General features: G+C 30.7%; 1 pseudogene; it reads right to left on the bottom strand.

Moving 5' to 3' along the window:
• Positions 1 to 94: 94 nt before the first annotated feature.
• Positions 95 to 5,541, bottom strand: LOC118038198 (probable beta-1,3-galactosyltransferase 14; annotated as a pseudogene).
• Between the last annotated feature and the right edge of the window lie 10,087 nt (positions 5,542 to 15,628).

Here is a 15,628-nt window from a genome sequence, read left to right on the forward strand (position 1 = left end):
AGTAATCGGATGTCAAAAAAATTTGATGGGACTGTATATTCAATAATGGAAGTTTACAGGGCGTAATCTTGCTCTCAATAACTCTCAGCATCTCCTATAGTCTAAACCTACCAAAAGGTTTGTGACAATGTATAAAATTTTGAAAAAAAAAAAAGATGTACAGAAGGAGATGGTTAGACGTATCTGTTAGCAGCACTACCAACTTCACGGAGTATGCAATTCATAAATCCCACTCCAATCTAACTCCTTTGGAAGAAAAGGATAACCAAAATGCTAATCATCAGATTCCATAGTGGGATTCTTTGAGCAGCTCTCCTGCTGATGGAGTTCTAACAATCTAGCTTCTGGATTACAAAGCCCTGCATTATAATTAATAGCCGTCATCAGAACATATACGTTTACAGACTGTGGAAAAATACTCAACACGCCATCTTGTGAGAAATCAAATGATGCAGTTTTATAAAAATGATTTGACAAATTCTGCATAAAAATCTGAAGCAAGGCAGGTTTTCCTTGCATTAGAAATGAAACAAAATCATCAGTGTGTGTGCATGTTCATGCCTGAAAAGTAATTACGGAGAGTGATACTGATATTGTTCATTTTGATTCTGTTTCCTTTATGGCTGATAAAGATACCGACCTGAACATTTGGGAATGTCCCAGACTGCAATTGATGATGGTGTACACTCTGGTGAGCACAGCGCTCTGTTATCCTCATGATTAACATTCATTGCCAGAATCCATGCACCTATTGTAACATCTTCGTTGCTGAACATTCGGAAACTGATAATTCAAGAAAAAAGGCAGTGTTACATGGAATGAAATGGTCATCTCCAATATGTGTTTAGAATCTGAATCTAGAAGTTCCTCAGTGTACATATTATGATTGTCTACTGCCAATTTTCAAAATATAACGTGGCATTTCATGTTCATACGTATACAGACAAGCAAGCAGGGGACTACTCATGGTACATTCAACAAGGCATGTTCTTGCTATTTCAGGTCAGAAGCAAGCCAAGCCCCAAACAAGCTTCAGCAGGTGATGGGCCTGGTTAAGTCAACCAAAAAAAGCTTCTTCATATCTAATCCAACACAGCTTTTTCTTGGGTGACTTATCCATTGTGCCTCATTGTGTCATCTTGATTGATCATACAGTTTGTTTTGAAGTGAACAATAACCTTTTCAGCTACTTTATTTATTTATTGTAAATCAACGACATGGTTCTTTGAATGAAATTGCTTTTCTACCATGAAGAATTTTGTCAAAAACCAACATACATAACAACTACAAAGATTAAACAGCAATAAACATTTTTATGCAGTGAAAAAAGCTTGCAAACTTAATTGAAAAGCAAGGAATTGTGTGGAATGCATGTGTTCTTGAGAGACAAGCAACGTATTCTCTCTATATGCCTGCCACTTTAAGTTTAAATTACAAGATAACAACTAGTTTTGGGTTAGGTTCCCCAAGCCCAACCTTGAATCAAGACCATCTCCCTAAATATTGAGCTCCACTCCCCTCTCCTCGTTTTCAAATGTTTTTCAAGAATTGTAACTGTTATTTTCCTTGTGTTGTAAAATCAGATAGTTGAGATAGATCAGAGAAGAAATACATGGCAGGGAGTAAAAATGAAAGGTTTGGCAGGTGAAGATTAAGTCCAGGACCTTGTAGTATCTAAAGTACAGTGTAAACTTTAAATTCCCTGATATCCAAAATAGCAAATAAATGTCAGCTTGCTTTTAGATGCAAACAATCAAGGTGGACAGGTTCATAACCATCACAAGTAACATGTGACAGCATGGGTTGAATATGACTTAACATGCCAATTATCAACGAAGTTCCAAGGCAGTGGCGGAGCTCGAGCAATGTTTGAAGGGGGAGCGAACTGAATATGATATAAACTTAAGCCATGGAAAAATTATGAATACAAAAACAGTGGAATATCTAATTTAACAAATAAATTATGTAAAAACATTCTTTGTGCAAGTTACAGTCAGATACAATTTCATGGAATTAAATAGGTTTTCTATTAAGATTATGTAAAGAGTTCTAATGACTAAAGAGGTCCATTGTAAAAATAAATCCCTGACATAAAAAAGTAATAAAAATTGCGGTCAATATAAAATTCTAAAAATTCTGACCAATCATAATTTTCTGACAATAACATAACTCTAATTTCTTCAATAAAACAAAGCATAACTCTAATTTTAATTACAATAGACTAAGTTCTTTGATTTTTTTTTCAGCATACAGTTAAAAGATGGAAAATAAAGAGTCATCTCGTGTCAATAAAGTTTGAAAACAAATGAATCTTGGTTTGCAGCCAGTTCAGAGAAAAAACAAAAAATAAGATACGCTTTCACGTTTGATTTTATATATAATTAAGGATGTTTATGTAATTTACTAAATTTGGAATTGACGAGGATACCAGTTAAGGAAGCATATCTCGTCAAAACAAACAAGTTAAGAAACTATATCTTGGAAGTATTTTTTCACTAAATTTCAGTGACTACTGTGACAGGATCTACTTGCATTTGATGCTACTATCATAACTAGACCCAACATATTGGCACTACATCATCACAAACCATTCATTTGTGTGCTTGGTTTTATTTTTTGGAATGTGCAAGTGATTTATGTTGGGAAGGAACTGAAATGCAAGTGGAAAGGAAGGCATACTTTGCATATACAGTATGCATATAAATAATTTTTGGAAGAGGTGGAAAGCACCCCGCTGTTGTTCCAAAGTAACATGGGATATTCACATGGTGCATGCACCATCTAAACAAAGAAAGGAAACATGATAAAACTTGAAAAATTGAAGAAATAAGAGAAGCATGAGCTTTATCCCAAAATGGCAAAAAAGCCAATAGCTCTTGAAAGGCATTGGACAGCTTCACAATTGGTTCCATGTCCCTAAAATTGTAGCTTGAATAATCATTATTGTATAACTTATCTTAAACAAGCTTTACAAGACTGGCCAAACACTCAAGGGGATGTCCTGATAAAGGTAATAAGCAAGCTAACCTGTTGTCTCTGAGAGCAACTAAACTTGCGACAACATCTGCAGAAAGAGCATATATTGGACCATACGCATGAAGAAAGTACTCCGTCCCCAAGCAAATAGGATAGTGGCTCATACCTGCAAAAAATCAAGATTCCATGATTACTGCAAAAGTCATGGCTATATACAATTTGGGATACTAATTCTTTTGGAGATTATTAAGCTAGTGGTATTGATGCAGTGCTTTTTGGGTAAACCAAAATCTCCAAAAGAAGAAGGCATGATGATGAAAACCCTGAAATGATTCCAAATAAGTCTTTGAAGTGGATAAAATTTTTGTATGAATATGGTACTAAATTTAGAAAATTGGGAATAAAATAAAGCTCAAATAGACTCCAAAACCTCATAAACATTAAATTCTAATCCTACAGAACATCAAATCACGAGGTAAGATTCAAGTTAGATAAGTAAAGTACCAAGAACAAACTTTTCACAGCAACAGCTCCATGAACAGCAGCATTGCTGTTGATTAGTAAACAGTTTCTTCTATAGTATCGCTTCAGTTACGTGACTTCAACTCAATTTTGATGTATACAATGTTAAATCTAGTAAGAACAAGATTCAAACTACCTAAATACAAAAAATACCATGATTGATTTAGAAATTGTCATGTTTATATATAGCCATGGTCTGCAACATAAGAAACAAAAGAGGAAAATGAGCTTACCATTTGAGCTTTGGATCAGTGAAAACCGGTCCCTTTTTCAAGCATCCAAGATAAGTTTGAGAGTGAGCACGCTCTTTTGCCAAAAGAGTTGAAAGACGATCTGAAGATATATTGAAAGACAGCAATGTGATTTATATGGAACTGTACTACGAAAGTTGGTCTCCAGAACAATGCTACTGAATAATAACAAATATAAAAAAGTTTCACATTTACCCACCTGGTCTCAAATATATGTCATCATCAGCTTTAACATAAAACTCAGAATCAAAAAGTGCATAGGCAGCTTTAAAGAATGCTAACCTGCAAAAAAAAAAAAAAAAAACCCAGCTGAGTACAATTATCCAATAATTAACTTGATAAAAAAAAAAAGAGGTAAGAAAACCATGCAGCTCATCATCAGTACTAACGTTTTATATGGGAGCTGACTATACTGTTCCTCAATATCTAATAACAAGAAATCATCATATTCTGCAATCTCCCTTTTGAGCTCCGCTGTCTTCGATTTATCATTAGTTCTACCAATAACAAACCTGAATGCCAAACCAGTGGATTCTTCCAACCTGCAAGCCAATGAACTTATAAACAACCAAAATATGATACAAAGAAAAGGCCTTATACAAGCTACTAGTTTTCAGGAAAGTTCAAAAGCATGAACAACGAAAGTCTGTGAAAAAAGAAACTATATAGCACAGTTTTCTAAAAGGAAGTTGATCAAGAGCTCAGCAATAGCAACAATATATTAGTATGAAATAGAAATCATCCGACTAAACTATGATGTACATATTGCTTTTCAAGATCACATCCGCATCTCTCTCTCTCTCTCTGTTTTTTTTTTAAATCTTATTCTCCTCAAAACATGTTTAGTGAGAAAACATCAAATCCTCAATTGTTTCTCTACTCATAACTAGCATATTGTGTCCTATTGAAATTGAGAAACTTGAGACCTCTTGCTGAAGGCTAAATTATGTAGAACATCAGTTACAGATCAAAATTTTCTTCTTTCTTTTATTAGAGTTCTTGTTTGCTATCAATGAATAATAATAATATATATAAAAAAACCTAATTCATGAACAAGAAAACCAAGAACTCATTTTAAAAATGTGATTTCTAAATCTATAAGCAAAAACCTATCAAGATTCAAACAATAGCTATCAACAAAGAAAGAAAGAGAATTACTCTATACCGTTGAAGTCCCTGTCGATCGGATGGCATCCAAGTCTTCCTCAAGGACTGTCTCCGACCCGTTGACCCGAACCCAGTTTGAATCCCAACAAACCCCATAACCTTCTGTCTCTCTCTCCTTTCCTCACCATCCAAAAGGAGGGCGTTTCCAACACCATTGTCATTCTTGTTGCTATTTGTTCCCCAGACGACACGGACGGTTCGCGGCGGGGAGTTATTGAAACAACGGTAGGTGCGAGAGCAGGTAAGAAAGGAAGTGAGGCCGAAGATGAAACCGGAGATCCCGATAAGAAGGCAAGAGAGAATCAGAACCGTTGATCTGCGAGAATTCGAGGGTTGTGATAGGCGGGAGTGAAAGAATTTAGGAGAAGAAGGCATTTTCTTCTGAGTTTGATTTAATTATTAGTAGAATGTATGCTTTACTTTGGTTATAAAAGAAGAAAGATGATTGCTCAGACGGAGACAGATTTTGCTGACGAGTTGTCAGTGTTCATGTTCGGTAAGAAGAAGAAAGTGAAGTGAGGTGGGGGAGTTTCTTTCCGTTATTGGTAGTTAGTTACCTCGTTCTTGTTCGCAAGTAGCTGTACCTTAGTGATTTCATGGATTGCGGCACCTTCTTGTTGTTAGCATCTCCTAGGTTGCAAAAGCAAATTTATATTTTAATATATTTGATATAATTTAATTAATTTCTATATGATATAATCATGTTATTAATTATACAATTAATATAAAAATTATCATAATTAAATATAAAATTAATGAAATAATACAAAAAAGATTCAAGCTTTTAAAAAAAATAACCATGAATTTCAAAATTTTAAAAAAATTAGCTGCCAACATTTCAAATTTTGATTTTTTAAAACTTGAGAAAAAAAAATACATCTATAAATATGCTCATATACTTGAACATTTTTTCTTCATCATTTTCTTCTCTACAACCTTGACTTTATTTACCTTAAAGTTCATCATGAATCATTCTAATTTTAGTTTTTAAGATACTTTTGATTTTGATAATAACACTCTCATGTTTACTATTCTAGTTGCTATTGTGGTGGTTGCTGAAGAAGAATCAAATCATTAAGGGTGGAGAACAAAGTCTCATGGCTTTGTTCTTGGTCACAATATCAGCAACCATCATAAAAAGAAAGGTGAAGTAAGGCTATATAATGATTATTTTGCTAAAAATTCTAAATTCACTAAAATATAATTTTGAAGGAGATTTATGATGAGTCGTCGTCTTCTCATTTAGATCACAAATGCAATGAAGCTCACAATCCATACTTTAAAAAGGGATAAATGTTATTGTGTTCTTGGCTTATCTTACCCTTAAAAGATAATTGCAGCTCACATGATACTTGAATATGATATTCTTGCAAATCTTACTGATGAATATTTCGAATTGAAAAAAGCATTGCAATGGAAAGTTTTAAAGCTCTTGTCAAAGCAATTGTAAAAGTCTTTAGTGATTAGTATTTAAGGGCACTAAAAGAGATCAATATTGCTTGATTACTATCGGCTAAAGAGCGATATGGATTTCTAGGGATGATAGGAAGCATTGATTATATGCATGGGAAATGAGAGATATATATTGGTCATTGTCATGAACTAACTATAATTTTAGAAGTGATAAATTCACAAGATCTTTGGACATAACATGTTTTTTTTTTACATGCGTGAATCACTAAATGATATTAACATTCTTGATCGATCATCCATCTTCATTGCCATTAACTTATTATGTTATTATGATTTTCTAGTATTTTTATGTTGTTTTATTTCCCTTTATGATTGTTATCTTTTAAGTTAATTAATTCTAATTATTGTTGTGTGTTAGAAGAACTTGGAAAAGTCTTATAAATAGATATCAATTTTATAACAATATAAAATTAAACACTAACTAATATGTTTTAAAATAACCAAGAAATTTTAATATATATAATTAAAAATACATTAGCAGAAACAATGCATTAGTCAAGTTAATTAAACACCAAAACCCTTTTTTTTTGTATAATTTCTAACTTTCTATTTTTTAAAAATACGTTGCAGAAATCAAATCTAAATTAGAAATATCCATTTTAATAATGTTTTCTTCTTTCTCAATCCTTTCCAATTCTTGTTTCTTTACTTTGTTGAATCATTATAGCTCGTTGCTCTAACGTAACATTAATGTCTTTTTTTTTTTATTCCTCAATTTCAATTAGAGTATCCTTGAATTGTTATAAGAGGTTTGATGCAGTTATCTCTTCAACTTTCTCTTTTCTTTGTCTATGTTTAAGTTTTTTCTTTGCAACCTTCTAAACAATTGGTCTATCTTAAAAAATCAACGGTTCATTATCTTCTCATAAACTAACATAATTAGGGGTTGATGGAGTTGATAAAGTTGGAGTTGCATTGGCATAACTTTTTTGTTTCTTATTTGGCCTTTGTTGTTGGCTTGCACGTCATATTGCTATTTGAGTTTGTTATTATTTTTATTTTTTAGATAACCCAACAATTTTCAAATTGAAATCGTTTGCCAACGTAATAAGCTTAGATTTTCTAAGCATCATTAATTTGGTAAAAAAAATAAGAAAAATTCAATATGATAAAAAAATATATTAAACAATTTAACATGAAAATAAATATTAAAATTATCCATAATTCTTCGTTCATTCCACTTTGATGATGGTTTTTAATTTGGGTAAAAAATCGAACAAACTTACCAACTTCTCTATTTATTTCTTAACATCTACTTAAGATACTTACTTGGGAACAATTGTTCAAACTCCCTCAATTCTCGACTAAGTAATCATATACTCTAGCCTAAAATTATTTTGTTTGTTTTTTAACTCCCGCAATTAGATCTTTGCTTATATTTAACCATGTAGTCAAAAGTAAACAATCTTTATCTAGTAAGAAGTTTTTACTTCTATGTGATCTTTTTTACTAGTTGGAAAATTAAATTAGAGTATATAGAGTCATCAATTATTTGATTAAGATCACTTGGTTGAGAGAGGATATATTCTTACTCTCTAATAAGAAAGTTGTGAAAGAGCTTGAAAAATTTGAATTCATCTACATTGAAAAAAAATTCAAGGTAGAACTAGAACGTTTACAATGTTATCTCTATCGAAAACTCAAGTTAGAACCTTAAAAGACAAAGGTACTGTTTACACATTGATTTCATTTTTCCCTATAATATAATGTAAAGTCTTTTTTTATTACAATAGTAGCATCAAGATGTATCATGCAATAGTTAACTCAAAATGATGACATGAGAACTTCCTAATTCATTCCATTATTTTTAAGATGTCATGTAATCCTCACAGGTGCAAATGACTATTTTCCTTAAAAACAAATATAAAAACTTTTCCTTTAATAACTCATATATTGAGATGCTCAATTAAATTTTTTTAACATAATTTCCAATAACAATCAACCAGCCTTCATATATCTCCCATAAAAATATATAGATGTCCTGTAACATAGGAAAATCAAGTGGTAGGGTTGATTGACTTGGAAAGATAGAATACACAAGTCTAATAAGAAGCATAACCACATCTAAGCCAATAATGGCAGAAAAATAAACTTTTTCACACAAATAATAAATTATACTATAACGTATCTGACATGACATTCATGGAGTGAAATTACTAATGTTTAGTAATGCTGACCTTCAAAATAAAATAAACTACTAAGGATTTCAAAGTTTCACTTGCAAACATAAAGGTGCAGGGTTCAAGAATATAGAGTAGCCATCTCATGCAAAAAAAAAAAAAAAAAAAAGCTCAAGAATAGGGCATTCTCTAAATTCTTTATAGATCTCATTCTAGTCAGAGTAGGCAATCCCATTTTTTTACTTGAAATTTTAGCAACCACTAATTTCAAAATTAAATGTGTGAAGGTCTCAATATCATTAAATTGACTATGTACTCCTCTGATATCTCTCTACATATAAAAGTATATATTCATGTTCAATTTATAATGTTTCTCTGTAAAAAAGAAGAAAAGAGATTAGGCTTTCAAAAAGATGACACCATATTTCTTATTGGTTTTGAAAATACATAAATTTGCCTATAAATAAATGTTCTTATAGTATCATCTCTATCAAAAACAAATAATTGAGAGCAATATAAGTTAGATCCATGTCCATGAAACATAAAGTTTATCTATTATGTTAATATGATAGAATCTAATAGAGGTTTTCCCAACCAAAGAAAAATTCAAAAATTCTTCCACGAGTTATAAAAGCTTAACTTCCTGAGTAGACTTATGATCTTCTAAAACTTTGCTTCATTTCAAACTCTTATATTGTTGATTTTCACTTCACCCTTTCTCTTTTCTAATTCTACTACATTCTCTCTTCTATTTTCTTTCCTTTTACATTCTATCTTCTATTGAATTATTACTTACAATACAAGCTTCAAATTAATCCAAAAATCACCAAAACTAACACTCAAATTTTGTAGAGACTACTAACAAAAGAAAGCAACCAGTTTTTTTCTTTTACAAAGGAAAGTCTAATAAAAATCATCAAATATATCACAATTAAAAAAAAAAAAACCTATTTTGAGAATTGTCTCACTAACTAAAATAACTTAAGCAAGCTAATTGAAAAAGTAAATTAATAACCGATGAGCAATTAATTGATGAGCAAGGAAAATAATCACCTACAATGAGAAACTAGGGCATAACTACAAATAATTAACAAGTAAGGAAAATTGAATGATTGTTACTTCTTATTCTTCCAAACCACAAAGAAGCTAAGACATAGGGATTTGATGTTTAGAGGCTTCTTATTTTTTTTTTTTTTTTGAAAAAGGAAAGTAAGGGAAAACTATAAATGAAAGAGTTGTTGGCCAATGTGTATATGTACCTTATGTTGACCTTAAGGGCATATATATATATATATATATATATATATATATATATATATATATATATATATGATAACAATAAATAGGAAAATTGAACTAATAATATACTTGGTTGAGAATACATTTTAAACAAGTTTATACAAATATCATATCATCAATCATCAAGCAAGAAGGATTTCATGAAGAAATCAAGAAGAAGTCCAAGAAGAAAGTATATTGAAGAATTAGAATTAGAATTAAATATTCATTTTTAGTGCTTGATGTAAATCCTTTATCTCATCTTGGTAGCATAAAATTAAAATGAATGCACACACTTTACTATGCACACATTTAAAAAGATTGATAAAACGGTTCTAAAAATTCACCTAGGTTAAAAGTGATAAATCTGGAATTCTACATGAATTGGTTGACCATTTGATGATACCAAATGACTTAGTTGACTACTGGTTCATCCGTGATGAATACTTAGGAATTTTTCAGGAATTGATCTACTAATTGACTTGACCAATCTAAACTAATTGATCGTTTCAACCGTTAGTGGGATTGTAACGACTATAAATAATTAGTTTTTGCAAGAAACATATATATAACTTGTTTAAGTTTAAAATCAAGAAGGAGATCCAAACCTATATGATACAAGCTATTCTAAGTGTAAAAACATATCAAAATCATCAATCCTTGATTATACTCTAATTGGTGCTATTAAACTTTCATATTCTAGCATAAACATATTTACTCTCATTCTCACTACACTTAAATACTTTCAAATCCTTTAAGTGTTATCTTGTGAGATATAGAGATATGAAAACTTTCATTTGTTTTATCCATTATATTGAGAGAGTTATTTGTGATAACAAAAATTACACTTATAAACCTTTGAGAGTTAGGTATAAACTTTTAATATTGGTGATGCAATTTCACTAAGAAAAAATCTTGAAGAGAGCATATCTTCAAGTGAAAAAAATCTTGAAAAGAAAATATCTTCAAGTGGTGTAGAAAGCTTGGTGTGAATTCATCAATTGGCGTTTATAATCTTAAACTTGGACTAGTGAAGGAATACAATACTTAAGACCATTTTGGTATATGAGGTGTGAATGTAGGCTTGCCAAACCACGTTAAAAATCGAGTTTGCAAATTCTATCCCTTACCCATTTATTTTATTAACTTTAATTATATTTTTGGTTATTATGTTTAATTAAATTAAATTACATTGATTGTTAATATTATTGATGCACTTAATTCACCCCCTTAGGTGTTATTGTTACTTTAATCCTATAACAACACCTTTTCCATGTTCTTGGATTTTTTCAAGTATGTGTACAAATAGCATTTATGTAAAATAAAAGGTATTTTGGATATTGAAATAGTTATCCCGTTAGAGCTGTTAAAAGAAAAAATAATATCTAAAAGTATGTTTTTTTTGGTTTTGGCTTTTCTTTTGCCTCTTGTGTTGGAGATGCTCTTAATAGCTATACATATTACATGAATGAGCCTTTACATGATGGCATCGGCTATATGTTAGATTGTAAAAGATTATGAATGTCTGTTGAAATTAAAAAAAAAAACTTTAAACTAAACTTTTCTTTTTCCACACCTAGTTTAGTAAGTTTTGGTGATTTTTTTTTAAAGTTTGGCTAAGTATGTCACTCACTATTTATTGTAAAAAAAAGGTTTTTTTTTTTTTTTTTTTTTTTTTTTTTTTTAAGATAAAGGATTCTATGATGTTTAAGTTGGCAAATACATAGGAAACAAAATAATACATAACAAATAAAACAATAATATAAAAGAGTGTATGTTGTGATTGTTGTGTATGTTTTTGTATGGTGTTCTGTATTGTTACATGATGACCTAAGGTATTTATATACCTCAAGTTACATGAAACTATCTCATGGATTGTGGAGTTGTAGACATAATATGCAAAAGTAATCATGGAGAATAAATACCTTCATTGTGTAGATAAACTGTAAAACAAGTTGTTCATGTAAGTTTCACTCTATTCAATTTGATAAACAAGGTAAATGTTGTATTGATAATTATGAGATAAAGTTGATGTTGTATTGATAATTTATGTTGTATTTGTACTGATAACTTGTAGTGGTGAGACGAGTAGGTAGTTTTATTAGAAATTTTAGCAAATGCACTGGTAACTTTTGCAATGAAGAATTGGATGGGCATCATGTAATACTAGTAAGTGGTTGCACGATGAGAGCATGCGTGTGATTATATTTCCATATATGTTGTCCGATTAAGCTTAATTAAGTGACTGAATTGAACAGTCAAAGACTAAATTGGACTCTTCCTTGCATGTTGTCTGGTCAATTTAATTTGGGGATTGAATTGGAGAGTTGCTAAAGAATCAGAGACTAAGTTAGAGAAAAAATGGAAAATTTATCTATCATGTGTATTACATGTACTAGTATATGAACTAGATCATCACCTTGTGGTAGCGTATAAAGTGTCATCCTGGCTTTAATGTTGGCTTTTATTGATGTCTTTGGATTTGTCTCAATGAACTCTTTCTCTTAGTGTAACGTATTTTGTTATCAGAGACATAATGGTGCACCGATGACTTGTCATTCATTTCTCATTTTTTTTTACTCATTTTTTTAGGCTAGTTTATTCTCTCTTTCTTATCTCCCTTAGCCCAAATACTTATTTCCATTTTTTTTCTAATTTTTTTTTTCTTAGGCCTAACCAGTTGTTCGGATAACAACTATCTAGTCTTGGCCATTGGGCCTTTAGCCCAAAGCTTGACCGAATAATTATTGTTCGGTCTTTCTTCTTATTTTTTTTCCAGGCTTTTGGCCCATCATTTAACCCTTTCAATCTTTAAAATTGAATGTAATTTAAAAGACTCTTCAATTTTTCTCATAAATATGAAAAGCACTAGTAATGTAATATGTTACAATAACAAAGCATTTATTGTAAAAACTTGAGTTATGATTGCATCATGAGGCACATTATAGTTCTTTGATTTTTTTTTAAGAGGCTTGCCCAAGGTGAGTTTGGAGAGTGTGAAAAGGTTTCTCATACTCAAATGGAAGCTATACCTAGAGGAGAAGACCATTTTCATAAGGAGCAGATAATACTTTATGCTCAAGTGAAAGTTATATCATGGTAAATGTTGTGCCAATATAGATGAAGGCACTCCTATGTTGTTCCTTGTATCTTTATTGTATTAGGGTTAAGTGTTGTACTAAGCTTGAAGAGAGAATAACAAATATTTTATACTAGGTAGAAAAATAAAGAATTAATAAAGAAATTGTCATGATAAATGTTTAGATAGATCATTATATGGAGACATGAAGATTTTTTTTAGAGATATGGAGATTTCTAATCAATGGAGAAATTATCACAATGAATTTTTAGGGAATCATTACATAGTGGCATGAAGATTTTGTTTGAAAATATGAATGTTTTTGATTAAGATCATTTTTTTTTCCCATAAAGCATGTTTATAAATCAATTCAAAGTGTCTTGTACCTAAATAAAGACCATATTGTGTCAGAGCGGGTACCTACATGCACTTGAATAGGTTGTTTATAACATAAAGAGTTATTTATGCTCTAAAAGAAATCATTTAGAGATTTCATATAGAGAAATGGTGATAAGCAATACCATAGAGAAAATATATGGAGAATAATTAAAGAGACACTATTATTATTTTTTTATTGAAAACCTCACAAGATTTTCTTACACGAGTAGAGATATAATTCCTAAAAATTATTTAATTTTGGACAACGTATTATGAGATGTGTCAACCTCTTTCCTTTTTTATTCAGGTTGCATTTCCATTCTTATAAACTATTGAATGTAAACATCATAAATTAATATTTTTATCTTCTTTATTAAAGCATAACAATTCTTAATATCATGCTCATTATTATGATGAAAGAGATAAAATTTATTCAGGTTCCATGTTTTTATGTCAATTTTCATGGGAGAGGTGTATTGTATATACTCTTTTCTTTTGATAGTGGCTAATACCTAAGTACATATAGTTTTCAGTGGTATGATCATGAACTTGGAGAACATCAAGCAATCAGGAATGAACCCTTTGAGGTTTTCATAGATCTCCTAGAAATGCTAGGAGATCGATGACATTTTAGATATTCTTTTACCTAACACTGAAACTAGGGGTGCCCTTGCCTAGTCACACTCGTCTTCTCTACATGGATGTGGTTTTTCACTATTTAACTTTGAGAAAATTTAAAACGAGAAGAGTGTATAGTTGTTCTTATATAGTATAGTTATAGACCCTACTAATTAGTGCCTTAGTTAGAAACAGGTCTGAGAAGACCTTCCACATTAAACTTTTCCTTTTAAAACCTTTTTAGATATGATCCAATGGTCTCGTCTTCTTGTTGTGTGATGATGAAGAGCTCACTTGTGGTTTTTTTAACTAGTATATATATACTGAACTGAGATATGAGTTGTAAATCATAAAAGTCAAAGATTGAGTCAGGTTCTGAGTTATGGTACCACGCTCAAGTAGATGCGTATAATGTTGTTAAAAAGATTTTATATATAGCATCTCTTCTTATAGTACAGGCTCCAAACTACTTTATACATTTTGTATATGTTCCCTTGGGTTTGTAATTTAATCATAGTTGTCTAAGTTTGCCTTTACGAACATATTAGAGAAATATGTGTGTAATACTTAATTGCAAAGTGGGGAATCTTTTACTTGGTAAAGGTGATATTAATTTTTGAAAGCTCATCTCACATAGTTATTGAATATTCTCACTTCAGGATCTTTTTTTTTCTAATAAGAAATATATAAGTAAGATTTAAAGAGGGATGGATCATGACTAGGACTTGTTGAAGCTTTACTTTTAGATAGTTAGAGTTCATATATGGGGCGTTTAGTTTGAGAACACTCTTTGTCGCTAAAGCAGCTCCTATGTAAGGTTTGAGTATGAATGTTCTTGTGCTTACTTTCCTATATATTTTTCTACTTTATTTCCTTAGGAAACTAGATTGTTTACGTGCATTTGGTTATGAATGCAATGGACCTAGTTATTGTGTCATTTGTTAAGGAAGTGATAAAGTTTGAAACTATTCTTTTATGGCTAGAATTACTTATGTGAGCATTTTTATTTGATAGGCGGTTTGTTAGAGATTTGGAGGAGCCAATACACTTATATTAGGGAACTCATTTACTCTCTTATGTTCTAGCATTTCTAAGTTGTCAAACATGAAAAGAATTATGAAACAAAATGAACTAATATGATTTTGTTCAAGTTCTCATAAATGGAACCATTAACAAAGTAAAACAAATTTCAAATTGAACTCGAACCTTTCCATAACTAGTTCAATGGGCTTTGTGGAATTTTTTTTTTTATAAATTTAGGCTAATTTTATGGCTCATGATCTCTTGCAAAACATGTTTTATATTGGGATAAGAGATCTTTCGATATACAAGTTAACAAATGCATATAATAAAAATAATATACAACAAAGAGAACAAGAACATAGAATAATATATGTTGTGATTGTTATGTGTGTGTGTGTGTGTGTTTTTTTTTTTTTTTCCTGTATGTTGTTACATGGTGACCTTAGGTATTTATATACCTTAGGTCATATGAAATTTCCACGTGGAAAATAAAGTCACAAACATACTATACAAGATTAATCATGGAAATAATTACCTTCACCATATAGGCAAGCTATAAAACGAGTTGTTCATGTAAGCATTGCACTATTCAATTTATACTCTGACAATTATGAGACAAGATGAGTGTTATACTAACAACTTATATCGCGCTCTCATTGATAACTTGTGTTGTTTAATAAGGTAGGCATCCGTTCTAGTAATTTGTGTACCCATATTAATAACTTTTGCAACATAGAATTAGG

This window comes from Populus alba, chromosome 1 (assembly GCF_005239225.2).
Source record: "Populus alba chromosome 1, ASM523922v2, whole genome shotgun sequence".
NCBI classification, from domain to species: Eukaryota; Viridiplantae; Streptophyta; class Magnoliopsida; order Malpighiales; family Salicaceae; genus Populus; species Populus alba.